Source organism: Humulus lupulus, chromosome 7 (genome assembly GCF_963169125.1).
Source record: "Humulus lupulus chromosome 7, drHumLupu1.1, whole genome shotgun sequence".
NCBI lineage: Eukaryota > Viridiplantae > Streptophyta > Magnoliopsida > Rosales > Cannabaceae > Humulus > Humulus lupulus.
This window is the reverse complement of record NC_084799.1, coordinates 152,194,412-152,213,347: the sequence shown is the minus strand read 5'-3', so window position 1 is coordinate 152,213,347 and position 18,936 is coordinate 152,194,412.

The window sequence follows — 18,936 nt, the reverse complement described above, 5'->3', positions numbered from 1 at the left end:
GTGAAAATCTTGATATTGGGGATGACAGTTACCTATCAAGAAGCTATGAATAGTCCTCAATCTGTGTTGTGGATGGATGCAATGAAAGATGAGTTGAATTCTATGTCACAAAATGAAGTTTGGGAGTTGGTTGAATTACCCAAAGGTTGCAGACCCATTGGATGCAAATGGGTGAATAAGATCAAACGTGACTCGAATGGGCAAGTGGAAAGGTATAAGGCTAGGCTTGTGGCTAAGGGCTATAGCCAGAGAGAAGGTATTGATTTCAAAGAAACCTTTTCACCTGTTTCCACCAAAGATTCGTTGCGAATCATTATGGCTATAGTTGCTCATTTTGATCTAGAACTCAATCAAATGGATGTGAGGACTGCCTTCTTGAATGGAGATTTATTTGAAGATGTTTACATGACTCAACCTATTGGTTTTGAGAAGTCTGGCAAAGAACACATGGTTTGCAAGCTCAAAAAGTCTATCTATGGGCTTAAACAAGCATCAAGGCAGTGGTATCTCAAGTTCGATATGATTGTCACTGCAAATGGCTTCAAGGAGAATGTTGTAGATCAATGTATATACATGAAGGTCAGTGGGAGCAGTTTCATTTTTCTAGTATTGTATGTTGACGACATCCTGCTTGCATCTAATAATTCTGATCAGTTGTCTGAGACAAAACAACTTTTGTTTAGCCATTTTGATATGAAGGATCTTGGTGAGGCTTCCTATGTGCTTGGGATTCAGATTCTTCGGGATAGGGCTAATGGTATTCTTCGTTTGTCTCAGAAGACTTACATTGATCGGATCTTGAAAAGATTCAATATGCATGCATGTTCTCCTGGGAAGGCACCGATAGTGAAGGGTGATAAGTTCTCAAAGGCCCAATGTCCACAAAATGATAAAGAGAGAGATGAAATGAAAGTCATTCCTTATGCGTCATTGGTTGGTAGCTTGATGTATGCTCAAGTATGCACACGCCCTGATATTGCTTTTGTTGTCGGCGTGTTGGGTAGATACTTGAGTGATCCTGGTCTTAGCCATTGGAAAGTGGCTAAGAAAGTCATGAGGTATCTTCAGGGTACAAAGGATCATATGTTGACTTATCGGCGAGCTGACACTCTTGATATAGTTGGGTTCAGTGACGCCGATTATGCAGGATGCGTGGATGATAAAAAGTCCACTTCAGGCTACATTTATATGATGGCTGGAGGAGCTGTTTCATGGAAAAGTGTCAAGCAGACACTCACAGCTTCTTCTACGATGGAGGCAGAATATATGGCGTGTTATGAGGCTACTTGTCAAGCAATATGGCTACGGAATTTCATTTCAGCTTTGAATGTTGTAGACTCTATTTCGAGGTCGCTGAAATTGTATTGTGACAACTCCGCAGCAGTAGCTTTCTCTAAGAACACTAGGAGTACTTCTCGCTCAAAGCATATTGATATAAAGTACTATTTTGTTAAAGAGAAAGTCGCTGAGTCCCTCATTTCTATTGAGTACACGCCTACCACTAGCATGTTGGCAGACCCACTAACGAAAGGCTTACCCATATGTGTATTTCTGGAGCATGTTGCTCGAATGGGATTGTTAGGAGCCTAGCTTGTTGAGCTCAGTGGGAGTTTTGTTATTATGTATCAAACATGCTAGTATTTTGTATGGATTGCTTATAGGTTGTGTTTTGTTATGAACATGCATAATGATAATTGAAGTCACTTCTTATTGTTGCTGTTAGGTATATATGTTTATATAAGTATATACTATTGTTCACCGAAGTGACAGGTACAAAAGGAGATGAATGCGCATAGTCTCAAATTAATGCACCACATGCATGTTTGGTTTAATGATTGTTATTGTTTTTGAATGTCTTCAAGACCGAATCATAAATAATATATGTATCCTATCGATATGATGTTATATATGATTTATTAGACTGTCTTTTATTTAGTCTTTGTTTATTTTGTGATAAGTCAAACATTTGACTTGTGTGAGTCCAATAGTCCTTTTGTCTTTAATTTTCGGTTTTTATTAGGAAGACAAAAGGTTGTCTTTAAATTTCGGTTTTCATTAGGAAGACAAAGGGTTGTCTTTATTTTTCGGTTTCATTAGGAAGACAAAAGGCTTGTCTTTAATTTTTCAGTTTTTAGGAAGACAAAGGGGATTGTCTTGATGTAATTTTCGGCTATATAAGGCCTTGAAAACATTTGGAAAGATCAGATTATGTTGAATGAAATTGTGATTTTATTTCTTCTTGAGTTCTTGAAGAAACTTTTGAACTTATCAAGGAGATTCCTTGTGGCGTTCATCCTGACTTATCAAACGGATTCCATCCCCGTTTGTGGCGTCTTCCTCATACCAAGGTTCGTGCTTGGCTAAGCATTGGGTCGCGGTTCCATTCCAATCTCGTATGTTCTTGGTGGCTGTTCCATATTTGGTGTCGGGTTTCATCACAATGTTGGTGTGGTTCGTATCAGTTGGTATCAGAGCTTAGGATCATCCGGTTTGGCCTATCCTTTTTTTTCATTTGTGTTTTCTATTCAATTCGTTTTTCAATTCTGAAATAAAAAAAAAACAAAAAAATATTCATCATCTAGTCGTGTTTGAGTTCTTTGTCCTTGTTTATTTTTTTCTTGTGAAATCCGAAACTACTATAGTTAATTTCCCTATTTCAATTGTTTCCTTGTTCAATCATTCCCTTATTTCCAAAGTTTCCATTATTTCTTTGTGAAATCCCTTGAAATCCGAAACTAGTATACACAAAGTTCTTTAATTTTCGATTCTTTGTTCAATTGGTGCGTTTGAATTAGGGATGTTGAAAATCCATCTAATTTTTTTTTTCTGAAAACGTGAATTAGGGCTTTGAGTTTTTCTCTTGTTCTAATTGTGGAATCTGAATTTTCATTGAGTTTCTCTTGCTGTTTTGTTTTGAAATCCGAATTTTGTCTTGGGTTTCTCTTCTTCTTGTTGTGAAATCCGAATTTGGTATTGATAACTCCCTTGTTTCAATTGTGTCCCTGGTTTCAATTGGTTCCTTTATTTGTTGTGGAATCCGAGACTGTTATAGTGCCACAAATTATTTTGGTTTTGATCTTATTGGTTGAATCACAGATTGGATTTTGGGAATATTGGTTTTCTGTTATTGGGAGTGTTCTTGAATCTGTTATAGTACCACAATTTGCTTGGTTTTCGGATTGGTTCTTTGGTGTTCAAAATTTTTCTTTTCAAAAATTGAGTATCTGGGTTATCAAATTTGAGAGATAAAAAAAACAAAAAGGAAGAAAGGAAAGGAAAGGAAAAGGGAAGGGGATCCGAGAGCAAAAAAAAAAAACGAGCCTGGAAACCCTTCTTAAAAAATTTTGTTCTATTCTTGTTCCCCATGGTCTAGAGGCCTTTTTGCCAAAACCCCACACAAGTGTTCCCAAAATCACCAGTTTTCGCCACTTTTCATCGGTTTTCGTTTGGTTTGTTTGGTAGGATTGGCTGCTTGAACCTCCATATCACCGTTTCATTAGTTTTCAAAGAGCTTAAAGAAGAAAATAGAGTGGAAAAAGGCAGAGGTGTGAGCTTATTTGAGGGTAAAAGCCATCATTGAGTGCAAACACGAGTGTACTTGAGTGACCATTTTCTTTGAGTGAAACACGTGAGGGAGTGCAGTGAGGTCCTTTCTATAATTGTCTAACCTTATTGTTTTGCAGATTCTCCATCATGTCACAAAATACAGAAAGAAATGCAGGCAATGACGCTCCACCACCTACAGTTCCAAATCTACAAATTGAAGCTTTAATGGGGGAGATGAGGAGGATGTTGAGGGAGGAGTGTGAGCAAATACATGAGCGGTTGGATAGGGTAGAAGAGGGGGCACAACGGAGACCAAGGAGGGGTAGGGTACACCAAAGGGGGGATGAGAATGAAGGGGATTTAGAAGGGGTAGTTTCTGATGATGAGTTTGATAGGATGTCGACGGGTAACCATAGGAGGTATGGTGGGAATAGAGAAGATAGGAACCAGGTAGATAATTATATGGGGAATATCAAAATGAGAATCCCAGCATTTCAAGGGAAGAGTGATCCTGAAGCATACCTTGAGTGGGAGAAGAAAATGGAGCTAGTTTTTGATTGTCACAACTACTCCGACATGAAGAAGGTAAAACTTGCTGCCATTGAGTTTACTGATTATGTTATTGTTTGGTGGGATCAGTTGTGCATCAACAGGAGGCAGAGTGGAGATCGCCCTATTGACACATGGGAGGCCATGAAGAGGGTGATGAGGCGACGGTTTGTACCTGTAACGACCCAAATTCACTAATAAGGCTTAAGGGCCTTGATTAGTGTGCCAGGAGGGCATGATGAGAATTATGTGTGATGATTATGATTAAGATGCAAGATTATGATTTTAAGCATGTTATATGACTATGTGAATTATATTATGTGATAATTATGATGTGTGAATCGTACCACGTGGGTGCTGTGATACTAGTGTGATGCACGTGCCGAGACGGTCCTAGAAAGCTAGATAGTGGTAACTGGCAATTTGGTAACCTGTGTAACTATTAGTAACTATGGAGAGTAACAAGTTTTACAAGGAAAGTGGTAGAATTGTAAAGTTAGGGAAAGGACAAATAAGCCCTTGAGGTTTAGTTAGTAAGTAATATTAATGGAGGGTTAAGAAGGTCTTTTGGCAGAGTTATAGAGTCTTTGGCTGAAGGAAAAAGTTAGGTACGATTTGTTTATGCAAAGTATAACTGAAGTTAAGCTTTTGGAAGGCTAGAAAGGGCATGAAGGAAAGGGGGAATCAAGAACCTAGGAAGCAAGGTGGGAGAGGAGCTGAACTGAATTCTTTGAGGCTGAAGAAGGGCTTAAGGGGTGTGGAATCAAGCTTATATCAAGGTTTATACTGAGGTAAGGAATTGATCCCTGTTTTGTTAAGTTTTGAATTTGGTTTTTGAAAGGAATTGAGAAATAGCCATGGTTTTTCTTGTGTGGGATTCAGCTGGTTTGTTAAGGTGGAACTTAGCTCAAGCTTGGATTGGAGGAAGCTCAAGTCGAATCTCTGATAAAGGTAAGGGTATTAAGTGTATTTGCAATTTCATGGCTGTTATGGTTTAAGGAATTAGGGGACTGGTTTGTGCTTTTCTTAACTTTCAGTTTAAGTGTTAGAGTTTGAATTTAGGTGTGAATTCTGTGGATAAATGTGTAGATGAGTTGGGTTATAGTGTTTATAAGTTGTTGGTTGGTCTGTGTGGGGTTTCAAACAGGTTTTGGGGCTTGGGTATGAAGTTGGGATGATTTGGAGTGAGTTAGGCTTGGGAAAAACGCGAAGGGAAACCCAGAAATCTGGGTCTGCGATGGTGTGCTGCGGCACGGCTTTTGCTTGCCGCGGCCTAGGGGTCTCTGGAGGTGGGTGCCGCGGCACAAGGAATGTGGTGCCGCGGCACAAGGCTAATTTCAGGGTGTCACATTTGGCAATTTTTGGCCTTTGCCCCGGGGGTTCGGGGGATGTCTCCGGGGTGTTGTTCTAGGGTTTTGGGGGTTCCGAGAGTGTGGATTAGGTTCCGGGAAGGTAGTCTTGGATTGGTTAATGACAAAGAATATTATTTTTGTGTTGTGATTAGGACTTTGGAGAGGCTCGGGGTAGAGGACCGTGCTCGCGGCTTCGTGGCATCGGAAACCAGTGAATTGAAAGGTAAGAAAGCTGCACCTGAGTATGTGGTTAGGTTGGGACTAAGTGTTCCCTATGTTGGTGTGTATTGTTATGTGAGTGTGATTAACCATGTGGTCACGATGGGACTAAGTGTTCCCAATATTTGTATATCATGTCGTGAGATGGTGTTATTACGCCATGGGACATGCGATTACCGGCCTAAGGGTGTCGGAATCAATATTTGCGCATTGAGGCGCAGCTCGGCCACTGGGAGCTGAGGCAGCTTATTTATCACTGAGCTTGGTTAAGCTGGCCAGAGTCAGTGAGTATTACACTGGGGGCGGCTCTATTGAGCCGAAGACAGTGTGCTAAATAGAGGGTGCGACTAAGGGCGCCAACCCTGAATGTTATTTGATGGGTATGACAATTGGTTATGAACGTGAATATTGTGCTATGAATATAGTTAATTGACTATCTGAATGACAACTGTTATTGCTGATTGGATAAATGTATGAAATGTTGAATTCTCGGTTGAGCATTGTGAAATATTTGTTAAGTGTTGCTGATCTTACTATGTTATCATGCTTTCTTGCTGGGCCTTGGCTCACGGGTGCTACGTGGTGTAGGTTAAGGCAAGGGCAGGCTGGACCAAACCCGAGGTGGAGAGCTCCAAGGTGGAATGTACATAACTAGCTGTTCGATCACCACGATCGAGGAGTGGACCAGGACAGGGACTACCTAACTGCTCGTTTTTGCCTTAGTATGGCCAGACAATGTATTTAAACTTTGTAACTTTTGTAAATAGCTTTTAAACTGTCGTTTTTGGGATCCCATGTCTATAAACAATGCTTAGTAATGAAAACGTAACTTTTGAGACCAAAACACTTTTAACCCTAGTTCCTCCACTGTTTCAGTAAGACGATTTTACTTAAATAACTTGATTAGCAAGTCTGGCACCTTATAAACACACATTGTAACGGTCTTGGCTATCCAGGGCGTTACAACTTGGTATCAGAGCGTCCTTGGTTTATGGGTCCTGAAGACTAGCTGGATATGTACATTCGCCGCGGGAGACAAGCTCAACTCAGGGTTTGGTAATTGTGTATGCATGATGATGTGCTTAAATGATTTGAGTGAGATATGATTGTTGATATCTGTTTGATGAATAGGGAGCATGAGATACTGATGGGGCCTGGCCCTTGACTGCTGTGTGGTGCTATTTAGGCATGTTGATTAGTATTGCTCTTGCATGTGGTTGAATACATGGGTAATGGCGATATAGGGATTGCGGGTTATTATATGTTAAATTGAACTTATATGATATACCCGTTTGTTGGCATGGAGGGCATAAAAGGTATGAACGCATCTAGTGATAAAGAGATTTGATAATTTATGCATAATATGGGTGCTTAATATGTTTTATGTGTGTTTGGTTGTTATGATTGTTTGGATCTTCCCTTGAGTTGGTTTTGGGTATAAACGTCAGGGCTGAGAAGTTTAGTCGGTAAAGACAGATTAATTCAGGGTGTATGTATTGAGAATGGTCAATTGGATTCAGTTTTGGTTTTGGTAGGAATAGAAGATGACAGTTGGGGGGTTGGAATCCTCCACCTTCCCTTGAGATTCGCCGCTGGTGTTTGTTGATATAGGAGTCAGGCTGTAAGGTCTGATAGAATTTATTGGATGGATGAAAAAGGCCAGTTATTGAGGAGGAATAGACAAGAATTATTGTACGAAAGTCTTGTCCTCTAGTTTCGAGGAAGGTTTGGGTTTGTTCAGGAATCAATTAGTGAATGGGTGTGGCTAACCCCGTTCTTAGTGATATGAGAAGGATAAATTGGGATAAGTAACCTTACTAGGCAATTGTGGTAAAAGGGTGTCAAAAGTGGCAAGGTAGCGATAATACATATTGCTGAGTTTGGTGGGTTGGTCGGTCCACTTTGGATTACGGTACAAATGGATGAAGCCGAGGATGATAAGTCATTGTGAGTTAAACTCTGAGTTGGTTGTCTGTGCTTGGGCAGTAGAGAGAGAGGGCCTCATTATCTATGGTGAAGGGAATACATATGATGATATTTTCGTTCGTCGAAATATAGTAGGTGTGGCTACTCAGTGATTGGAAGAATGAGAACCTTTGGTGGTTTTATGGTTCCTGGGTTGGACAGGAAAGGGGTTCAGTGCACAGGTTGGCCATTGAGGCAGGGAAGACTGGGATACTTTATTCATTTAAAGCCCAAGGTTAGTTCCCAGAGGTGATCAGTGAATTGGATAACCTGTGCTTTGGTTGGGGAAAGAGTTGAAAGGATTGGTACCGTGCATTTATTAGAAAGGATTCAGATGAGTATTTGTTGAGGAAAGTTAATATGTTATATAAGAGACAACCCTGGACAGTCATGAGTATCCCTTGAAGAATATTGACTGGATCGGATGGAAATTAAATTAGTCAACAAGGATATAGATGAGAATGCAGCTTTCGGGCACAGTTTGGAATTTGGGTATGGAAGAATTTGGTATCAGGGACGCAATGAGAGATGATACTAGGGATGAAGAGTTTAAATGCCTCGTTACAAGACAGGACGGTGTCTTTAGGAGTTGATTATCGGTCTGGTTATTACTAGATAAGGATCAAGGAAAGAGACATCTTAGGGAATTATTACTTGTACCGAGAGGGGTGTGATGCATTACTAGTAAGGATTTCTAGTCGTTTGTACTTTAATGACATGAGTAAGTTTGACGAGCAGAGAACAAGAAATGACATGGATGGTTTGCATTCAGGAGTCACTAATGACGAGTTGAATTACTCCCCAGTTAGAAGTGGAATGTGAACGACTACTATACTGATGATATCACGACTAAAACAGTAGGGTCAGAGGTAAGGTTTCAGAGGGTAGTAACTTCATTCTTCAAAGGTATTCCAGGTTAAGTACAGGAAGGGAGGAGATCAGGTACGGAAAGAGTTGATCAGAAGCACACTAAGACCGATGAATGTATCAGCTACTACTTGAAGTATCCTCGAGGACAGTTACAACGTGAGGGTTTTGAACATGAAGAGTCGGTCAAGCAGGGGGAACGGTGATGGGTTGTAAGAAAGGAGCGGTAACTCTTGAGTTTAAAAAGGGGAAATCCTTGCAGTGGCTGGTGTTTATACCTGGAGTGTGAGGTCTACTGCAAGGGAAATGATTAGAGCCTTAGTTGATGTGATGGACACTACTTGAGTTGTATCAGTGGGACAAGACAGACTGGGTTGGTTTATGGGTTTCCAGATAAGTTTCCAAGGAATTCGTCAGGGAGTTCTTCTGCGTAAAGAGATGGATTAGGGATAAGACTGGTGTCAGGGATGGAATTAGATTTAAGATGTTGTATTGAATGGTTTTAACAAAACGGTGAGAGTTAAGGTCTTAATTGTTGAGTAGGATGACATACTTCAGGAAGGATCTTTGACCTGGTTATTACCAGCTAGAGATCAAGAATAGTTAGGATCTTTGATCTGGTTATTACCAGCTAGAGATCAGGTGCAGTTAGGGATCTTCGACCTGGTTATTACCAGATGGAGAACAGGGAAAAAAAAATAGGTAGGAGGTTGCTATTATGTTGGATAAGGGCACTGAGGATGCTAGGTTATGTGTTGAGGGTTTGGTCAGTGCCAAACTGTTTTTTTTTGTGAAATAGGTGAAAAGAGTATTCAAAGATTATCTGAGTTGGACTTGTAATTGTCTTGATCGACGGCACAGTGATGTATTCTGGTTAGAGCTTTGTTAAGGTTGGAGAATGCCTTGGAAGTAAGAGTTTCCCTAGGTAAGCGTGATGGTACCGGTAGTTGGGTGAGATTCACGCTTCTTACAGATTAGAATCAATTGTTGTGTTGCTATGATACCTCAAGTCAGGAGAAAGTGATGATCTATGCATGGTGTTGGTTAAAGGATCCGACTAGAACTAGAGTGGTGTATCTAGTAGGCTTAATAGCCAGTGGATACCTGGAATTATTATCGTATACAGGAACAAGAATGACAGTTAAGGAAAATCCAAATGAAAGGAATTAAAGGCAAGTCTTAATTGAATTAGCAAAGGATTCTACAGTGTTATGTGTAAGTTTATAGTGATATAAGGACCAAATTTGGACTATGATGGACACCGAAATTACATGGAAATTCTGGATGAATCTCGTACTATTCTCTTGGTCCTTTCATCCAGATATTAGGAAAAAGGTACAATAACTTGAAGGTTTTGTATTAGAGGCCTAGATGGAGAAGAATTTAATGAATGAGGAACAAAATTCTTATCCCGATCGCAGTTTGTGATTAGCATCGCAACCTTTGAGTATGCTATAATGGGAATAAGGAAATATGGTGATAGGTATCGCAGAGAGGTTGTCAAGATGGTGGGGTCATCATGGAGCAACGTCTGGGGAGAACTTGCTTTTATCAGTAAGAATAATTTATACAGCTGATCAGTACTCAAAACTCTAAGTGAGATGGGTGGTAAGCCTCCATGGAATTCGGAGTTAATTTCATTGAACAAGGACTTTATCTTATTCTCAGGTCTTGGGAGGATTAAGAAAGGCAATGAATAGATAGACAGAATCTGACGAGTTTTATTATTTTCAGACTGATGGTAAATCAGAGAGAAAGGGAGTTATTTGGTTATTGGAAGAACACTTGATAAAATGAAATATAAGAAGGATTGTATATCATCCCTTCGTTGGAATGAGATAAGTGATAGGTTGTATTTGGATCTGGAGGTAGTTCAGGGGATCATTGAGATTATTAAAAGATTAGAACATGGAACTCGCTTTTCAAAGTAGATGGAAAAACTTTATTGAATTGGGAAACAGGGGTATGGAGTTTCGAGTAGAAGATGGTAGCTTTCGTGGGATGTCGCCAGAGATAGAGAGGTGAAGAGCTAGATGGACCCCAGGGCATCAAGGCTGTTTGGATCCGGTAGGGGATCAGTGAGGTTGTTTTTAAGTTGACTACATCTTTGGGCACCGTTAGCTATACGCATTGGATTTTGTATTCCATGTTAGGGACATGGATTGGAGAAACTCATGTGTTGATTGATAAGGATCTACAGATTAAAATGAAGATATTCCATGTGGGGTGACCGGTTTAAACATGAGATTGAAAGACTGGGGTTTTGAGGAATAAGATTGTACCTTGAGTTAAGGTAACACACCAGAAAAAATAGGGTCAAGGAGTGACCGGGATAGCTGGAATCAGTTGTGTGGAATTTGTGTCCTGAATTGCTCAAGTAAATTTCGAGGACGAAATTCTCATTAGGAGGGGATAGTTGTAACGACCCAAATTCACTAATAAGGCTTAAGGGCCTTGATTAGTGTGCCAGGAGGGCATGATGAGAATTATGTGTGATGATTATGATTAAGATGCAAGATTATGATTTTAAGCATGTTATATGACTATGTGAATTATATTATGTGATAATTATGATGTGTGAATCGTACCACGTGGGTGCTGTGATACTAGTGTGATGCACGTGCCGAGACGGTCCTAGAAAGCTAGATAGTGGTAACTGGCAATTTGGTAACCTGTGTAACTATTAGTAACTATGGAGAGTAACAAGTTTTACAAGGAAAGTGGTAGAATTGTAAAGTTAGGGAAAGGACAAATAAGCCCTTGAGGTTTAGTTAGTAAGTAATATTAATGGAGGGTTAAGAAGGTCTTTTGGCAGAGTTATAGAGTCTTTGGCTGAAGGAAAAAGTTAGGTACGATTTGTTTATGCAAAGTATAACTGAAGTTAAGCTTTTGGAAGGCTAGAAAGGGCATGAAGGAAAGGGGGAATCAAGAACCTAGGAAGCAAGGTGGGAGAGGAGCTGAACTGAATTCTTTGAGGCTGAAGAAGGGCTTAAGGGGTGTGGAATCAAGCTTATATCAAGGTTTATACTGAGGTAAGGAATTGATCCCTGTTTTGTTAAGTTTTGAATTTGGTTTTTGAAAGGAATTGAGAAATAGCCATGGTTTTTCTTGTGTGGGATTCAGCTGGTTTGTTAAGGTGGAACTTAGCTCAAGCTTGGATTGGAGGAAGCTCAAGTCGAATCTCTGATAAAGGTAAGGGTATTAAGTGTATTTGCAATTTCATGGCTGTTATGGTTTAAGGAATTAGGGGACTGGTTTGTGCTTTTCTTAACTTTCAGTTTAAGTGTTAGAGTTTGAATTTAGGTGTGAATTCTGTGGATAAATGTGTAGATGAGTTGGGTTATAGTGTTTATAAGTTGTTGGTTGGTCTGTGTGGGGTTTCAAACAGGTTTTGGGGCTTGGGTATGAAGTTGGGATGATTTGGAGTGAGTTAGGCTTGGGAAAAACGCGAAGGGAAACCCAGAAATCTGGGTCTGCGATGGTGTGCTGCGGCACGGCTTTTGCTTGCCGCGGCCTAGGGGTCTCTGGAGGTGGGTGCCGCGGCACAAGGAATGTGGTGCCGCGGCACAAGGCTAATTTCAGGGTGTCACATTTGGCAATTTTTGGCCTTTGCCCCGGGGGTTCGGGGGATGTCTCCGGGGTGTTGTTCTAGGGTTTTGGGGGTTCCGAGAGTGTGGATTAGGTTCCGGGAAGGTAGTCTTGGATTGGTTAATGACAAAGAATATTATTTTTGTGTTGTGATTAGGACTTTGGAGAGGCTCGGGGTAGAGGACCGTGCTCGCGGCTTCGTGGCATCGGAAACCAGTGAATTGAAAGGTAAGAAAGCTGCACCTGAGTATGTGGTTAGGTTGGGACTAAGTGTTCCCTATGTTGGTGTGTATTGTTATGTGAGTGTGATTAACCATGTGGTCACGATGGGACTAAGTGTTCCCAATATTTGTATATCATGTCGTGAGATGGTGTTATTACGCCATGGGACATGCGATTACCGGCCTAAGGGTGTCGGAATCAATATTTGCGCATTGAGGCGCAGCTCGGCCACTGGGAGCTGAGGCAGCTTATTTATCACTGAGCTTGGTTAAGCTGGCCAGAGTCAGTGAGTATTACACTGGGGGCGGCTCTATTGAGCCGAAGACAGTGTGCTAAATAGAGGGTGCGACTAAGGGCGCCAACCCTGAATGTTATTTGATGGGTATGACAATCTATTGGTTATGAACGTGAATATTGTGCTATGAATATAGTTAATTGACTGTCTGAATGACAACTGTTATTGCTGATTGGATAAATGTATGAAATGTTGAATTCTCGGTTGAGCATTGTGAAATCTTTATTAAGTGTTGCTGATCTTACTATGTTATCATGCTTTCTTGCTGGGCCTTGGCTCACGGGTGCTACGTGGTGCAGGTTAAGGCAAGGGCAGGCTGGACCAAACCCGAGGTGGAGAGCTCCAAGGTGGAATGTACATAACTAGTTGTTCGATCACCACGATCGAGGAGTGGACCAGGACAGGGACTACCTAACTGCTCGTTTTTGCCTTAGTATGGCCAGACAATGTATTTAAACTTTGTAACTTTTGTAAATAGCTTTTAAACTGTCGTTTTTGGGATCCCATGTCTATAAACAATGCTTAGTAATGAAAACGTAACTTTTGAGACCAAAACACTTTTAACCCTAGTTCCTCCACTGTTTCAGTAAGACGATTTTACTTAAATAACTTGATTAGCAAGTCTGGCACCTTATAAACACACAGTGTAACGGTCTTGGCTATCCAGGGCGTTATAGTACCACCTCATTATTATCGAGATCTCTACCTTAAGTTGCAGGGTCTTCGTCAGGGCTACAGAAGTGTTGATGAGTATTACAAGGAGATGGAGATGGCTATGATTAGAGCCAATATTGAAGAGGATCGGGAGGCAACCATGGCAAGGTTTTTGAATGGATTGAACCGAGAGATTGCTGACCCAATCGAGCTACACCATTATGTGGAATTGGAGGATTTGGTTCATATGGCAATCAAAGTTGAGAGGCAGCTCAAGAAGGGTAGTTCAAGTTCGAGGTCAAGACCGAGCCCACACAATCCAAGTACAACACCTTGGAGGTCGAACTATCCAAAGAAAGAAGACCAACCCTGATACGAACCACGCCAACAAGTGTGACGAAACCCGACACCAAATATGGAACAGCCACCAAGAACATACGAGATTGGAATGGAACCGCGACCCAATGCTTAGCCAAGCACGAACCTTGGTATGAGGAAGACGCCACAAACGGGGATGGAATCCGTTTGATAAGTCAGGATGAACGCCACAAGGAATCTCCTTGATAAGTTCAAAAGTTTCTTCAAGAACTCAAGAAGAAATAAACTCACAATTTCATTCAACATAATCTGCCCTTTCACATTGTTTTGGCAGTCCTTATAAGGACGAAAATTACATGAAAACAAGACCCTTGGTCTTCGTAATGAAACCGAAAAATTAAGGACAGCCCCTTTGTCTTCCTAATGAAAACCGAAATTAAAGACAAGCCTTTTGTCTTCCTCATGAAAACCGAAATTAAAGACAAGAGGACTATTGGACTCACACAAGTCAAATGTTTGACTTATCACAAAATAAACAAAGACTAAAAAACGTGATTAAAATAAAAAGACTCATTACAAGAAGCTAAATATTGATCAAGCTCCTAAACTGGTGTCCTCATCATTCCTCCCCTCTTGACTTGGATCAACTGGAACTTGACTTGGATTTTGAGTCTTGGTGTCCTCATCAAACCCACTTCATCATCTACACCAAAACCAGCCACCACAGCCACACCACCTCAAGGTAAAACAACTCCTACTAAGTCTCATTCTAGTGAGATAAGGTGTTTCAAATGTCAAGGGCGAGGACACATAGCTAGCCAGTGTCCAAACAAGAGAGTCATGGTGATTCGAGAAAGTGGAGAGATAGATTCTGAAGATGAAGATGATCTTGCTGACATGCCACCATTGGAAGATGCTTCTGACAATGAGTATGGGCCAGAATCTGGTGAGATGCTTGCACTAGTCACACGACGAGCCTTAAATTTGCAAGCAAAAGAAGAGGAAGAAGAGGTGCAGCGGGAGAACATCTTTCACACTCGTTGTCATGTGAAAGACAAGGTATGCAGTGTTATTATTGATGGTGGTAGTTGCACTAACGTTGCTAGTTCTTCCATGGTTGAAAAGCTAGGGCTCCCAACGCTTAAACATCCTCGTCCATACAAGTTGCAGTGGTTGAATGATAGTGGTGAAGTGAGGGTTACAACACAGGTGCTGGTATCATTTCGAATTGGCAAGTATGAGGATGAGGTATTGTGCGATGTGGTTCCCATGCAAGCTGGACACCTCCTTCTAGGAAGGCCTTGGCTATTTGATCGGCGAGTCCAGCATGATGGCTTCACCAACAAGTACTCATTCACGTTCTGTCAACGAACAATCACTCTAGCTCCATTGACGCCAAAGCAAGTATATGAAGACCAAGTGAGGTTGCAAAAATTGAGTGATAAAAAAATATTGAGTGAGCAAAAGAAGGAGAGTGAAAAGATGAATGAGAGTGAGAGACAAAGAGAGAAAAGGGTCGAATCAAGTGAGAGAGAAAAGAAAGAGAAGAGTTCTGATGAGGACACCAAGACTAAAGATCCAAGTCTAGTTCCAGTTGGTCTGGTGACGAGGGCGCGAGCCAAAACTACTCAGTTTAGGAGCTTGATGAGTCTTATTGTATTTTGTCATCTTGTATTTTTTATTTAGTCTTTGTTTATTTTGTGAAAAGTCAAACACTTGACTTGTGTGAGTCCAAGAGTCCTTTTGTCTTTAATTTTTGGTTTTCATTAGGAAGACAAAAGGCTTGTTTTTTTTAAATTTCGGTTTTGCTTTAGGAAGACAAAGGGGCTTGTCTTGATGTAATTTTCGCCTATATTAGGCCTTGAAAACATTTGGAAAAATCAGATTATGTTGAATGAAATTGTGAGTTTATTTCTTCTTGAGTTCTTGAAGAAACTTTTGAACTTATCAAGGAGATTCCTTGTGGCATTCATTCTGACTTATCAAACGGATTCCATCCCCGTTTGTGGCGTCTTCCTCATACCAAGGTTCGTGCTTTACATTGGGTCGCGGTTCCATTCCAATCTCGTATGTTCTTGGTGGCTGTTCCATATTTGGTGTCGGGTTTCATCACAATGTTGGTGTGGTTCATATCAGTTGGTATCAGAGCTTAGGATCATCCGGTTTGGCCTATCCTTTTTTTTTTTCATTTCTGTTTTCTATTCAATTCGTTTTTCAATTCTGAAATCAAAAAAAATATATATATATATATTCATCATCTAGTCGTGTTTGAGTTCTTTGTCCTTGTTTATTTTTTTTCTTGTGAAATCTGAAACTACTATAGTTAATTTCCCTATTTCAATTGTTTCCTTGTTCAATCATTCCCTTATTTCCAAAGTTTCCATTATTTCTTGGTGAAATCCCTTGAAATCCGAAACTAGTCTACACAAAGTTTCAATTCCTTTGTAATCCCCTATTTTGTTTTCTTTTCATTTCTGAAATCATGAATTAGGGTTCTTAACGTGAATTAGGGCTTTGAGTTTTATCTTGTTCTACTTGTGGAATCTGACTTTGCATTGGTTTTCTCTAGTTCTTATTGTGAAATCCGAATTTTCATTGAGTTTCTCTTGCTTTGCTTTTGAAATCCTAATTGTACCTTGGGTTTCTCTTGTTCTTATTGTGAAATCTGAATTGGGGTTGAGTTTCTCTTGTTCTTATTGTGCAATCCGAATTGGCATTGAGTTTTTCTCTTGTTCTTATTGTACAATCCGAATTTGTTTTATTGGGAAATCTGATTTGGCATCGAGTTTCTCTTGTTTTATTGTGAAATCTGAATGGACAGTGAGTTTCTCTAGTTTTTCATTGTGAAAATCCGAATTTGCATTGAGAATCTATTGCTCTTTTGTGAAACCTGAGTTGTTTTGTTTTCGAATCCAAGTTTGATTTTTTTTTTCTTGTGTCTTGTACCTGCGTTTGAGGATCAAGAGGAAAAGAAAAGACAGAAAAGAAAGAAGAAGAAAAATTCAAAGGGATCCGAACTCTAAAAAAAAAAAAACACCACACAAGTGTTCCAAACCCCTCTTAAAAATTTTTGTTCTATTCTTGATCCCTATGGTCTAGAGGCCTTTTTGCCAAAACCCCACACAAGTGTTCCAAAAATCACCATTTTTCGCCACTTTTTCATCTGTTTTCGTTTGATTTGTTTGGTAGAATTAGCTGCTTGAACCTCCATATCACCATTTCATTAGTTTTCAAAGAGCTTAAAGAAGAAAATAGAGTGGAAAAAGGCAGAGGTGTGAGCTTATTTGAGGGTAAAAGCCATCATTGAGTGCAAACACGAGTGTACTTGAGTGACCATTTTCTTTGAGTGAAACACGTGAGGGAGTGCAGTGAGGTCCTTTCTATAATTGTCTAACCTTATTGTTTTGCAGATTCTCCATCATGTCACAAAATATAGAAAGAAATGCAGGCAATGACGCTCCACCACCTACAGTTCCAAATCTACAAATTGAAGCTTTAATGGGGGAGATGAGGAGGATGTTGAGGGAGGAGTGTGAGCAAATACATGAGCGGTTGGATAGGGTAGAAGAGGGGGCACAACGGAGACCAAGGAGGGGTAGGGTACACCAAAGGGAGGATGAGAATGAAGGGGATTTAGAAGGGGTAGTTTCTGATGATGAGTTTGATAGGATATCGACGGGTAACCATAGGAGGTATGGTGGGAATAGAGAAGATAGGAACCAGGTAGATAATTATATGGGGAATATCAAAATGAGAATCGCAGCATTTCAGGGGAAGAGTGATCCTGAAGCATACCTTGAGTGGGAGAAGAAGATGGAGCTAGTTTTTGATTGTCACAACTACTCCGACATGAAGAAGGTAAAACTTGCTGCCATTGAGTTTACTGATTATGTTATTGTTTGGTGGGATCAGTTGTGCATCAACAGGAGGCGGAGTGGAGATCGCCCTATTGACACATGGGAGGCTATGATGAGGGTGATGAGGCGACGGTTTGTACCACCACATTATTATCGAGATCTGTACCTTAAGTTGCAGGGTCTTCGTCAGGGCTACAGAAGTGTTGATGAGTATTACAAGGAGATGGAGATGGCTATGATTAGAGCCAATGTCGAAGAGGATCGGGAGGCAACCATGGCAAGGTTTTTGAATGAGTTGAACCGAGAGATTGCTGACCCAATCGAGCTACACCATTATGTGGAATTGGAGGATTTGGTTCATATGGCAATCAAAGTTGAGAGGCAGCTCAAGAAGGGTAGTACAAGTTCGAGGCCAAGACCGAGCCCACACAATCCAAGTGCAACACCTTGGCGGTCGAACTATCCAAAGAAGGAAGAAGACCAACCTACTTCATCCTTTACACCAAAACCAGCCACGACCTCTCAAGGTAAAACAGCCCCTACTTCATCCCATTCTAGTGAGATAAAGTGTTTCAAATGTCAGGGGCGAGGACACATAGCTAGCCAATGTCCAAACAAGAGAGTTATGGTGATTCAAGAAAATGGCGAGGTAGATTCTGAAGATGAAGATGATCTTGCTGACATGCCACCATTGGAAGATGCTTCTATAGATGATGAAGAGTATGGGCCAGAATCTGGTGAGATGCTTGCACTAGTCACACGACGAGCCTTAAATTTGCAAGCAAAAGAAGAGGAAGAAGAGGTGCAGCGGGAGAACATATTTCACACTCGTTGTCATGTGAAAGCCAAGGTATGTAGTGTGATTATTGATGGAGGTAGTTGTACTAACTTTGCTAGTTCTTCCATGGTTGAGAAGTTGGGGTTCCCAACGCTTAAACATCCTCGTCCATACAAGTTGCAGTGGTTGAATGATAGTGGTGAAGTGAGGGTTACAAAATAGGTTCTGGTATCATTTCGAATTGGCAAATATGAGGATGAGGTATTGTGCGATGTGGTTCCAATGCAAGCTGGACACCTCCTTCTAGGAAGGCCTTGGCTATTTGATCGGCGAGTCCAGCATGATGGCTTCACCAACAAGTACTCATTCACGTTCCGTCAACGAACTATCACTCTAGCTCCATTGACGCCAAAGCAAGTATATGAAGACCAAGTGAGGTTGCAAAAATTGAGTGATAAAAAAAAATTGAGTGAGCAAAAGAAGGAGAGTGAAAAGATGAATGAGAGTGAGAAAAAAGAGAGACAAAGAGAGAAAAGGGTCGAATCAAGTGAGAGAGAAAAGAAAGAGAAGAGTTCGATCAATGAGGGAAAATTAGAGAGAAAACAGAATAACTTTTATGCAAAAAAAAGTGAGGTTAAGGAGGCTCTTTTAAACACTAACCAACTTGATGCTCACAAAGGTCGTCACAAGCAGGTTTTTGACCCCGGTGATTGGGTATGTGTACAC